We start from the raw sequence: 13,406 nt of genomic DNA, 5'->3' as shown, positions 1-13,406 counted from the left end.
AGTTGGAGCACCATTGAAGAGCAATTCCCATCTGGATATTTCCTGAATGAAGAATTAAGCCCTAAAGAGAGTACAGGTAAAGCTTTAATTAATCTGTATGTAAGTCTGATGTCAATAATGGGGCTATAGACATATGAGAACAGTGTACATTGTTGCCAGATTACCAATGATGTCATACATGCATAAGTTAGAGTGGAATTATGTTCAGTCTGCATGACTACTTATAACACACTGATGATAGGTGCACTGTGAGCTGAAATCTAGGACTGCAGTATAAAAAAGACAGATGACACTACGACCGATGCTGACCTTCCTATCCTGGATTACATCACGGTTGTGGGGCACAATCGTCCCCATGGACTCAAACATGAATTATTTCCCTCATCTTTTCAGTGGTATGGGAATCAAATTGGGGCAGTTGTCCTTTGTAAAGCAATATTTGGAAACAGAGTTTTCAGGATTTGTCTCACTGCTCTCAGTTTCAGTTCCTGGCTCATTCAAAAGTCAGGGTGTATACGATCCGCGAAAAACCCGGGAATTTTTTCGTCCTGGAGAAAACCGGGAAAAACCCTGGAATTTTTTGGAATTCCGGGAACTTTTCCTTGTTTTAGTTACCAGTTAAATTTTTGTTATTTTGACTGGTAAGAACCAATACTCCAACAAATTTTATTACTGTATTCCACGTCTGCAGGATTATATTGCAGCAACAAAACATTAACAAGAGGAAGAAAAACGAAAATAAACCTTTTAGCGGCAAAGGAATTGCGCCATACACAACAAAACACAGTGCTCATACAAGGGTCTGCCAACCAAAGTGTGTCAAAGGCTTTAGGAAGAATATGCAGTGCTTCCTAACAACAAATTGCTTCCGATGAGTGTGGCATGACAGCTGTTTGCATTTGATTCATTTGAGCAGTTGCGGGCGGGCTCTTGCGCATGCGCAGTTGAGTCGCCTATGGGTAGTACTTTCTCCCGCTTCTGGCTACAGATGTGTGGCTGAGCGCCACTAGCTAAATTGCACCGGTTCGGAGATATCGTAGATCCAGTGCAGATGCACAGAGCAGTCTGAGTTGTAGTGGGGAGGTGGGTAGCTCCACGTGTCCTGTGGTTACGTTTAGTGATTTTGCTGTTTCCTCTTCGTTTATTGCTCTCACATTAAATGAAAACAAAACGGATTTCTGTGGCCGGGAGCTACCAAATTAATTAAAATACGTTCACATAATTACGGAAGGCTAAAATATGTTGTTAGTTCCAGGTTTTATTTCCACCTTTCTGACAATCAAGTATTAATCACCTTGCAGAACAATGAAGTTATTTTTGTCGGTTTGCTAAAGAGATTGGGCTTTTATTAATATTTTGCGCTCAGGAAGTCAATTTATTTTAAACGAAGTGTTTAATCTCACGCTGTTGGCTAGTTTTAACTATTCGCTGCATTTCAAGTGCACGTTTTCCATCTTCTAGCTCGTATGACATTATGCCATGGTACTCTAGAAAATTTACGTCCGAATCTGGACATACGATTGTGCACTTTAAGCCAAATTACGCATTTTAGTATGGTTCACGAAATTACGATGCTCCTGAAGTATCCTTTGATGTCTTGTTCCTTTTATGACATAATGCAAGATCGCACGTACGAACATACGGGCTTTCTGCGTCATCGTAGCTGCGCTGGCGCGGTGACGCCTGTTACCTGGCGCTCTCTGGCAACTACTGAAACGAACCAGTTTCTAACAGGTCACCGGAAAATATTGCGAATGATGGTTTGAAAAGTGTTACTTTCAAAGTAAATTTCCTTTTACGCAAGATGAACTATGTGCCAGAATGTACGATGAATTTCTTAAACCACAGAGCGTTTGACTCTTATGTAAAAATCAACTCCTTGAGGACGACCATCTAGAATAATTTAGAGCCCAGAAGATCAGACATTTACGTCGTTATTAAAAATTTTACTGGCACATTTGTGTCATGTATCTTAAAGTGTAACACGCGTAAAATGAGCAGCATTATATGTGGAAGCTTAGCTTCTCTTGCAGCTTATCATTCTTAGAGACCAATATTATTTGTGAAAGCTTTTTTTTCTTTTATCAAAACTATGTGTACTAATTTAAACCATTAACTTTTCTTTTTGTGTGTTCGCGCTACTTAAGAGTGATCTTGCTATTGGTTGACTACACTACGTGTCTTGTACTGTCCTCAGCTGTCGAGACCACGTGACATGAGCTATGACTGGCTTACAAAAGCGCGTCGCAATCTCGATTTCATTGCTTCGGAAAGTAACATGCAGTGTTTGGTGGAATTCGAATTTATACCTCCGTAAAACGAAGAAATGCAGCGTACATGTTGCTGCACATCAAAGATCTTTCCAAAACGTGTTTTTTTCCCCTGGGTTTTGTTTTCTAAAGTGCCAGTAAATTCTACGTCTGTTTAGAAAACCATAAACATTCTAGGAATTGATGTTTTACAGTGCCGAGGAGAGGTATACTGTCATTTAACACGGAAAAAGTGTATTTTTAACCGGGAAATCCGGGAAAAACCCGGGAATTTTTTTTCCTTGTCCACGTATACACCCTGAAAGTGACTGAACACTAACTTTGGTGCCACTAACAGTCTTTACATATTACTGGATTTTTTTTTTTTTTTTTTTTTTTTTTTTTTTTTTTTTTTTTTTTTTTTTTTTGTGAAAGATCATATGACAATATTCTGCTATCTTCATGCATTGCTTGCATGACAGCCGAAAGCATTTCACTGAGCACCTCTCTATCTATAGTCCTACGCTTTATTCTACAGCTATTATGCAGTAGTCTCTGTTTCCTTACATGTTTATTTACACTGACTGTAAACCATAGAGGGTTCCTCCCATTATGACCTGTTCTACTGGGCACATATCTATACAGTAGATGGTCAACTATTCATTTAAATTTGAGCTTTAGCTTATTACATGCTCTTATCCTGTGCTGATAATTTTGAGTTCCTCATTAATATACGATTCTGTTGCTTTTTTCCAAGTTTATGGAACATATGTAGCTTTGTTTTAGTTGTCATCTGTACTTTGGTAATCATTGTTGTCATGACGACACCATTAGATCTAATATATTTCCATCATTTAAGAGGTTCTGAGTAGTCTGTGCTAGGTAGTTTTCAAAGAAGCCACTTAGTAATGTTTCACAGGATACCTTGTCACACCCGCCATTAACGAAAGTGTAATTTTCCCAATTCACTGTTGGATGTTTAAGGTCTCCGTCAATGACTACAGTGTGACCATACATAAAAGCAAACTGAGGTTTTCTCTTAAGTTTCAGGTTACATTAGGAGCTGAGTCTGGTGGGCGACAGAAGGATCAAATTACCACTTTATGCCCACTTCCCAGTGCTGAGTCTCACCCAAACAATCTTGCATGCAGCTTCAGTTTCTATCTTGTCTGTTGTGACAAATACACCACCACCATCACCCATTAGACTATTCTTTTGGTATACACATAAATTTTCCCCAAAATATTACTGTTATCGGTTTCAGGTTTCAACCAGCTTTATGTACCTAGATTATGTGAGCTTCACTGCTTTTCAGGAGCACTTCAAATACTATCACTTTGTTGCAAATGCTTTGGCATTTAGCTACAAGGTTTCTAACACTTTCAGCTGTGGGAGGGAGAGGAGGACATTCTTTTGGCTCTTACGCTTACACCTCTAGGTGTCCTACAGCTGTTGTTTTCTGGCCTGGATGGAGATAGCCTAATCTAAAAAAAAAAAGCCTTGTGTGCACTCCTCACACAGTCAACTACCTGGGTAGCGGCCTCTGATGGGTAGTGCACACATGGTCCATTTAGGGGGACCCTACAGTTCTTATCCCTATGGTGCAAGTCCAGGAATCATCAGCTTAGCTCGTCACAGAAACTTCTAAGTCTCTGGTTCAGGCATTCAACTCAACAAAGAACCAGGGAGCCAGGATCACTTATGGAGACAATGCTGCAAATCGTGAGCTTCATTGGAACTCCGAGCACAAAGCTGGTCTTCTCAGTCTTCTCTGCCAGTCACTAGAATGTTCCAAATACGACCTCAGAACACAGACAACAGGCATCATTTGTTCCAACGTGTACCACAAAATGCAGCTGGATTTACAGTGTTTCCTGAATAGCTGCCAGAAGAGACTCTTCAACATGTTGGATTAGGCCCCCAAGCATACATACTGAGTGCATCTGGTGTTTTTTCCTGTTGCTTGCTGCCATTTTGCTAAGAGGTACCATTATTCACCATACATTTGAACTGCTGATGATTAACAGATCCCTACCCTTTTGCAGGTTTCTTCAAAGCAAGTGAGTTGAGTCACATTCACTCACTTTCAGTGAAACACAGCACCTCGAATTTGTTGGTTAGGGGGATCGGTATAACACCATGAGTGCTCCCTCTCCCTGTCTACCCTGTACAGAATGCCTAGCTCTACCACTGACATGCCACTCACAGTCGATTGGCCAAGTAATGACAGATCCTGTACTTCCCTCAGAGGAGACAGGATCCACAACACAGTATAGTGTTTGAGGTACTTGTGACACCACAGGTACGGGTAAATGAACCTCTACAGCTCTTATAATACACAGTTTAGAGCAGCTGCCAGTCATTCAACAATACTCAGGGCAATTTCCATGTGCTCAAAAACATGTGTTATCACATCTTACGTTCGAGAACAGCATTCATGGAGGGGTTGCATTGTGAAGTATTTTACAGGCCAGTGGACAAATAACTTTAAACAAAGCCTGACAAGCTGAAAAATAACTAATTCTAAAATGGTATTGAAGTAAATACACAAAATGAGATTTCTATTTAGCAAGAGAAAAATGTGTGGTAAAAATTCATAGTTTCCTGAAGCTTTTTGAGGTCAGTTACAGTCACTAAAAAACTCAAAAATAGGGTTAATTTATGATAAATGTAGGTAATATATATTCCAGCTTTATTAGCAAATGGTTGCCCACAGATATAAAAATCAGAGGCATTATGATACAATGACTGATCTTCGCTTGTGTTGAGAATACAGACTTCAGCGTGTTAAAATACCTCAACAAGCTGTAGACACTATTAGTTTACCCTTACCATAAATTCTCATATGGGTAAAACTATAAATTAAGGCAAGCTTTAGGATTTATTAAATTAGTTATTGAGTTCACTTGAATCATGTTTCATGTCTTACCTGTCGGTCTGAAATGCTATCTCCCATGATCTGAAATTTAAAGGCAGTTGAATACCAGCACCAGGTATTTTTAAAAGTCTTAAGTGTTCCTTGTTGTTTACAGAGATATGGTGCATTTTCCAAATTAATTTGTCAAGCAAAATTATATTCTCTTCAGGATTGGTACCTCCTTCCCACTTGTATCCATTAACGTTCATTCCACTTTGTACTAAAATAAGTTCCTTCTTTAGATTGTTGAGAGTTGTTTTCGTATCCTCTAAGTACCCTACCAGCATCTTGAGAAGTACAAGAAAAAAAAAACCTAAACCCCTCCCGAACAGGCCATGAAGGCCCAACGGTACTGACCGGCCACTGTGTCATCCTCAGCTCATAGGCGTCACTAGATTCCGATACAGAGGGTCATGTGGTCAGTGCACCGCTCTCCTGGCCGTATGTCAATTTCCGAGACCAGAGTCACTACTTTTCAATGAAGTAGCTTCTCAGTTTGCCTCACAATGGCTGAGTGCACCTCGCGTGCCAACAGCGCTCGGCAGACCGGATGGTGACCCATCCAAGTGCTAGCTCAGCCCGACAGTGCTTAACTTCGGTGATCTGACGGGAACCGGTGTTACCACTGCGGCAAGGTTGTTGGCCTTGAGGAGTATTTGTGCTCTTAATCATTTGTATTCATCAGATGATGTCAGTTTCTCTGTAAACTATACTCCAGTTTCTAAATCGTACAAGTATGACTTTGACCTGCAAATATGTTTTTGAGATTGGTGTGATATCTATTATTTAATGAAACAGGAAATCAAATGCATTACATGTAACATCAGATATTGTAGGGCATCCATTCTTCTTTTTCACTAATTTCCTCTCCAAGATAGATACTGCCTACAGGAAAATTAAAGAGACCTTTGGAGATAAGAGAACGACTTGTATGAATATCAAGAGCTCAGATGGAAACCCAGTTCTAAGCAAAGAAGGGAAAGCAGAAAGGTGGAAGGAGTATATAGAGGGTCTATACAAGAGCGATGTACTTGAGGACAATATTATGGAAATGGAAGAGGATGTAGATGAAGATGAAATGGGAGATATGGTACTGCGTGAAGAGTTTGACAGAGCACTGAAAGACCTGAGTCGAAACAAGGCCCCAGGAGTAGACAATATTCCATTGGAACTACTGACGGCCATGGGAGAGCCAGTCCTGACAAAACTCTTCCATCTGGTGAGCATGATGTATGAAACAGGCGAAATACCCTCAGACTTCAAGAAGAATATAATAATTCCAATCCCAAAGAAAGCAGGTGTTGACAGATGTGAAAATTACCGAACTATCAGCTTAATAAGTCACAGCTGCAAAATACTAACACGAATTCTTTATAGACGAATGGAAAAACTAGTAGAAGCCAACCTCGGGGAAGATCAGTTTGGATTCCGTAGAAACACTGGAACACGTGAGGCAATACTGACCTTACGACTTATCTTAGAAGAAAGATTAAGGAAAGGCAAACCTATGTTTCTAGCATTTGTGGACTTAGAGAAAGCTTTTGACAATGTTGACTGGAATACTCTCTTTCAAATTCTAAAGGTGGCAGGGGTAAAATACAGGGAGCGAAAGGCTATTTACAATTTGTACAGAAACCAGATGGCAGTTATAAGAGTCGAGGGACATGAAAGGGAAGCAGTGGTTAGGAAGGGAGTAAGACAGGGTTGTAGCCTCTCCCCGATGTTGTTCAATCTGTATATTGAGCAAGCAGTAAAGGAAACAAAAGAAAAATTCGGAGTAGGTATTAAAATTCATGGAGAAGAAATAAAAACTTTGAGGTTCGCCGATGACATTGTAATTCTGTCAGAGACAGCAAAGGACTTGGAAGAGCAGTTGAATGGAATGGACAGTGTCTTGAAAGGAGGATATAAGATGAACATCAACAAAAGCAAAACAAGGATAATGGAATGTAGTCTAATTAAGTCGGGGGATGCTGAGGGAATTAGATTAGGAAATGAGGCACTTAAAGTAGTAAAGGAGTTTTGCTATTTGGGGAGCAAAATAACTGATGATGGTCGAAGTAGAGAGGATATAAAATGTAGGCTGGCAATGGCAAGGAAAGCGTTTCTGAAGCAGAGAAATTTGTTAACATCCAGTATTGATTTAAGTGTCAGGAAGTCATTTCTGAAAGTATTTGTATGGAGTGTAGCCATGTATGGAAGTGAAACATGGACGATAACTAGTTTGGACAAGAAGAGAATAGAAGCTTTCGAAATGTGGTGCTACAGAAGAATGCTGAAGATTAGATGGGTAGATCACATAACTAATGAGGAAGTATTGAATAGGATTGGGGAGAAGAGAAGTTTGTGGCACAACCTGACCAGAAGAAGGGATCGGTTGGTAGGACATGTTCTGAGGCATCAAGGGATCACCAATTTAGTATTGGAGGGCAGCGTGGAGGGTAAAAATCATAGAGGGAGACCAAGAGATGAATACACTAAGCAGATTCAGAAGGATGTAGGTTGCAGTAGGTACTGGGAGATGAAAAAGCTTGCACAGGATAGAGTAGCATGGAGAGCTGCATCAAACCAGTCTCAGGACTGAAGACCACAACAACAACAACCTCTCCAAGTATAGGAAACTGCTGCTTGGAATGGTTAAAGTATCTTGGTGCTGGACCAAAATCCTCATCTCATCATTGTTATAAAATGTAACTGAAGCAAAACATTTGTGCAAGATGTATTCCTGATGAATGATTCATTCATCATATTTGACTGGGACCATTACGTTGAATGAGAGCGTTACGCTTGCATGATTTCAAGCCCAACAATTTAATGAATTGATGGTTCCTGCTATTAATTCATTGTATTTCCATTGTGAAGTGACGTGCTGTTGGCTGTGTGTACTGGTTTTATGCTGTACATGCATCCTGCTTCAAGTGGAACCTTATTATGTTGTGACTTAGCAAGACAGCCAAGTCACAACGAGAGGAAGGCGAAAGGCACGCGTTAAGCTCACGCAGATTGGCGTGAGGTCTGGAACAGTTAACAGGAAATGAGAACTTAGAAAATGGACGCAGTTGCTATAATACTTAACTTTAATCCACATTTGTAGAACATCTCTCGTTATGGTACATGCTTCATAATATTAATTATCAATTGAATACGGCGCCTTACTAGGTCATAGCAAATGTAGCTGAAGGCTATGCTAACTATCGTCTCGGCAAATGAGAGCGTATTTGTCAGTGAACCATTGCTATGAACGTCGGCTGTACAACTGGGGCGAGTGCCAGGACATCTCTCTAGACCTGCCGTGTGGTGGCGCTCGGTCTGCTATCACTGACAGTGGCGACACGCGGGTCCGGCGTATACTAATGGACCGCGGCCGATTTAAAGGCTACCACCTAGCAAGTGTGGTGTCTGGCGGTGACACCACAATTATTATATCTTCACTGTGCAAACCTATGAGACACCTATCTTGGTCCACAGTATTCAGCTTGAGATAGTCTAATGTCTGAACAGTCACTGGGAGATATGTGGCATTGGTTGACATCTCTATGATTTTATAGTGTAAGCCATCTGTAGAGAATAATCTGTAGGTTGTGTGAATCAGTTTGTTGTTGATATACAAATTCAAGCAATTTTGCACTGGATATGAATCTTGCTAACAGGCAGTATATCTCCTGAATGAACTGACACATAAAATTTATTCTGTGTACTTCTACAAAATTTCCCCTCTGAGAAACCTAGTAGTGATCTTGTTGAATTTTTCTGTGTAAAACCTATTACCTTGTGGTCATCTTTATTTCAATTTTAAGCATACTCATGTCTGCATGTAACTTGAAACATGGTACGGACTGTTTTGAAGTCTAAATCAATATTGTCATACGCACCATGGGTAGCTTGCACACACCACATCCTAGATGTAGATTGCCATTCATGCTGTGATATTAGGAATACTGTAGTGCATTTCTAATACTGTCAGTGCAATACTTCAATCCCCTTTGTTTAATTACACTATGTGATAAAAAGTATCCGGACACCTGGCTGAAAATGACTTACTTCGTGGCACCGTCCATGGGTAATGCTGGAATTCAATATGGTGTTGGCCCACCCTTAGCCTTGATGACAGCTTCCACTCTCGCAGGCATACGTTCAGTCAGGTGCTGGAAGGTTTCTTGGGGAACGACAGCCCATTCTTCATGAAGTGCTGCACTGAGGAGAGGTATCAATGTCGGTCGGTGAAGCCTGACACAAAGTCGGCATCCCAGAGGTGTTCTATAGGATTCAGATCAGGACCCTGTGCAGGCCAGTCCATTACAGGGATATTATTGTCATATAACAACTCTGCCACAGGCCATGCATTATGAACAGGTGCTCGATCGTGTTGAAAGATGAAATCGCCGTACCCAAATTGCTCTTCAGCAGTGGGAAGCAAGAACATTCTTAAGACATTAGTGTAGGCCTGTGCTGTGATAGTGCTTTTTAAAACAACAAGGGGTGCAAAACCCCTCCATGAAAAACACAAGCACACCATAACACCACCGCCTCTGAAAAGAGGGGTAGCAGCCTATTCAGTAGTTGTGGGGGAACAGTCTGCATGATTGACCGATCTGGCCTTGTAACACTAACCAAAACCGCCTTGCTGTGCTGGTACTGTGAACAGCTGAAAGCAAGGGGAAACTACAGCCATATTTTTTTCCAAGGACATACGGCTTTACTCTATGGTTAAATGATGATGGTGTACTCTTAGGTAAAATAGTCCTCCATTCGGATCTCTGGGCAGGGACTACTCAGGAGGATGTCGTTATCAGGAAAAAAAAAAAATTGGTGTTCTACGGATTAGAGCCTGGAATGTCAGATCCATTAATCAGGCAGGTAGGTTAGAAAATTTAAAAAGGGAAATGGATAGATGAAAACTAGATAGTGTGGGAATTAGTGAAGTTCAGTGGTACGAGGAACAAGACTTCTGGTCAGGTGAATACAGGGTTATAAATACAAAATCAAATAGGGGTAATGCAGGAGTAGGTTTACTAATGAAAAAAGAAGTAGGAGCATGGGTATAGTCTGTCGGTAAACTGAAGAGTGAGCGCGCGAGTCCCCACTCTGCCTACCCTGCTACATCACAGGGTGCTTCTACAGGCTGTTCCACAATGTAGTACAGTCCCTGCCGCAACACATGCTTTAAATCTGTGACGACGCCGTGTACAGATATGTCCCGTCTGCGTATATTTTTAGACAAATGGGTTAAGAGTATAAGGAAAACAAAAGACGATAGCTTCTTCGAAACAGAACATTATAGAATAAATAATATTAACATAATTCTACTACAAACATAGAACCGAATGCCCATTCATATGAATGTATGTTCCTCTGTTCGTAAGACGAACCAGATATAGTGCAATCAGTCTGAAGAATGTAAGGCTTGCTCTTACTTTGTGTTTCTACTAAAAGGTAGAAGTTTTCTTTGAAAGGCTCCATTAAAACTTAACAATTCTTGCAACACGAAGAGTGTTTAGAAAGTAACCATATATTTATAATTACGTGTGTTGTATTAGTTCGATTCGCACTGATTTTTTTGTCATTGTCTTCGTTAACATGTCTGAAAAGTATTTCCAGGTAAATCTCATTTCACTCAATGTCTTGTGTAAAATATCTTTCTGCAACGAAACTGTATTTTTTGTTTCACGCCAGTGAGTAATTTCCGTAATGTGGGCATTCTTTTTTGGTTTATGTAAAAGTCCTCCATCGTTTGTCGAATGACCGATTTTGTGAAACTGTCTGTAACAATGGGTTTCCTCCCTAAATTATTAGTTTTCCTTCGCAGCGATTCCAGTAAACCATGCGCCTTGTTTTCGCGTTCCTTCCTTATGCATCATATTTTGGCGAGGCTGATGTTTGCATAAACTGCAGCCCTTTGATTGGGACTGATAATATTAGCCAACAGTTCTTTTTCTGTAGCCTCCTTAACACAAGCTGTAATAACGATAGAGACGATCGAATGCTCGTTCTGCGCAAATATCTCCTTATTCTGCACATTTTCTTGCAATGCAGAGCGATTGTCCATCAATTCCGGATACTGAAGTATATCAGTGAGTACACAAAGTCAACTGACTAAGGTTGGCAACTAAGATCCCATGAACAGAAACGACGTATATCACTGCACGTCGAACTACACCGCTAGATAGGTAACGGGCAACTGATTTTGGGTGGCCCTGTAGGCCAGTGGCAGGGCTCTTCCGGGAAAGGCCACTTCCCCCACCAAAAGCGCTGCTCGCTCTTGAGTTTACAGACAGACTATAAGGGACCATGAACAGCATAGTGAATGCATTATTGTAGCAAAGATAGACACGAAGCCCACACCTACCACAGCAGTACAAGTTTATATGCCAACTAGCTCAGCAGACGGTGAAGAGATTGAAGAAATGTATGATGAGATAAAAGAAATTATTCAGATAGTGAAGGGAGACGAAAATTTAATAGTCACAGGGGGCTGGAATTTGATAGTAGGAAAAGGAAGAGAAGGAAAAGTAGTAGGTGAATATGTAATGGGAGTAAGGAATGAAAGAGGAAGCCACCTGATAGAATTTTGCACAGAACATGACTCAATCATAGCTAACACTTGGTTTAAGAACCATGAAAGAAGGGGCCTGGAGACACTAGAAGGTTTCAGGTAGATTATGTAATGGTAAGACAGAGATTTAAGAACCAATTTTTAAATTGTAAGACATTTCCAGGGGTAGATGTGGACTCTCACCACAATTTATTGGTTATGAACTGCAGATTAAAACTGCAGAAACTGCAAAAAGGTGGGAATTTAAGGAGGTAGGACCTGGATAAACTGAAAGAACCTGAGGTTGTAGAGAGTTTCAGAGAGAGCATTAGAGAATGATTGACAAGAACAGGGGAAAGAAATACAACAGAAGAAAAATGGATAGTTTTGAGAGATGGAATAGTGAAGGCAGCAGAGGATCAAGTAGGTAAAAGAACAAGGGCTAGTAGAAATCCTTGGGTAGCAGAAAACATATTGAATTTAATTGATGAAAGGAGAAAATATAAAAATGCTCTAAATGAAGCTGGAAAAAGGAGTACAAATGTCTTGAAAATGAGATTGACAGGAAGTGCAAAATGGCTAAGCAGTGATGGCTACAGAACAGATGTATGGATATAGAGGCATATATCACTAGGAATAAGATACATACTGCCTACAGAAAAATTAGAGAGACCTTTGGAGAGAAGAGAACCATTTGTATGAATATCAAGAGCTCAGATGGAGAACCAGTTCTAAGCAAAGAAGGGAAAGCAGAAAGGTGGGAGTATATAGACAGGCTATACAATGGTGATGTACTTGAAGGCAATATTATGGAAATGGAACAGGATGTAGATGAATATGAAATGGGAGATATCACACTGCGTGAAGAGTTAGACAGAGCACTGATAGACCTAAGTCCAAACAAGGCCCCAGGAGTAGACAACATTCCATTAGAACTACTGATAGCCTTGGGAGAGCCAGCCCTGACAAAACTCTACCATCTGGTGAGCAAGATGTATGAGACAGGTGATATACCCCCAGACTTCAGAAGAACATAATAATTCCAATCCAAAGAAAGCAAGTGTAGACAAGTGTGAAAATTACCAAACTATCATTGTATTAAGAAAACAGTATGTTTGCCCTGAAGATGGCTCCTGAGATGGGCTGAAACTGGTCGGCGCTAAATAAATGGAAAAAAAGTGATTTAAGACTGTTTTCTTAATACTAAGTTAATTTTATATCAATCTCTGTTACTCCACATCCATGTTGTCCAAACATCCACCAAACTATCAGTTTAATAAATTGCGACTGCAAAATACTAACACAAATTCTTTATAGACAAATGGAAATACTGCTAGAAGCTGATCTCAGGGAGGATCAGCTTGCATTCTGTAGAAATGTTGGAACACTTGAGGCAATACTGACCTTACAACTTTTTTTAGGAGATAGATTAAGGAAAGGCAAACCCATGTTTCTAGCATTTGTAAACTTAGAGAAAGCCTTTGACAATGTTGACTGCAATACTCTCTTCCAAATTCTGAAGGTGGCAGGGGTCAAATAAAGGGAGTGAATGGCTATTTACAGTTTGTACAGAGACCAGTTCGCAGCTATAAGAGTCATGGAGCATGAAAGGGAAGCAGTTGCTGAGAAGGGAGTGAGTCAGGGTTGTATCCTATCTCCGATGTTATTCAATCTCTATAATGAGCAAGCTGTAAAGGAAACAAAAGAA

General features: G+C 40.4%; 1 pseudogene; it reads right to left on the bottom strand.

Moving 5' to 3' along the window:
• Window positions 1-5,692: 5,692 nt before the first annotated feature.
• LOC126420080 (5S ribosomal RNA) lies at window positions 5,693-5,810 on the bottom strand (annotated as a pseudogene).
• Window positions 5,811-13,406: the final 7,596 nt, after the last annotated feature.

Source organism: Schistocerca serialis, chromosome 9 (assembly GCF_023864345.2).
Source record: "Schistocerca serialis cubense isolate TAMUIC-IGC-003099 chromosome 9, iqSchSeri2.2, whole genome shotgun sequence".
Classification (NCBI taxonomy): Eukaryota; Metazoa; Arthropoda; class Insecta; order Orthoptera; family Acrididae; genus Schistocerca; species Schistocerca serialis.
Note: the sequence above shows the minus strand (reverse complement) of the source record. Positions and strands in the feature narration are given on the sequence as shown.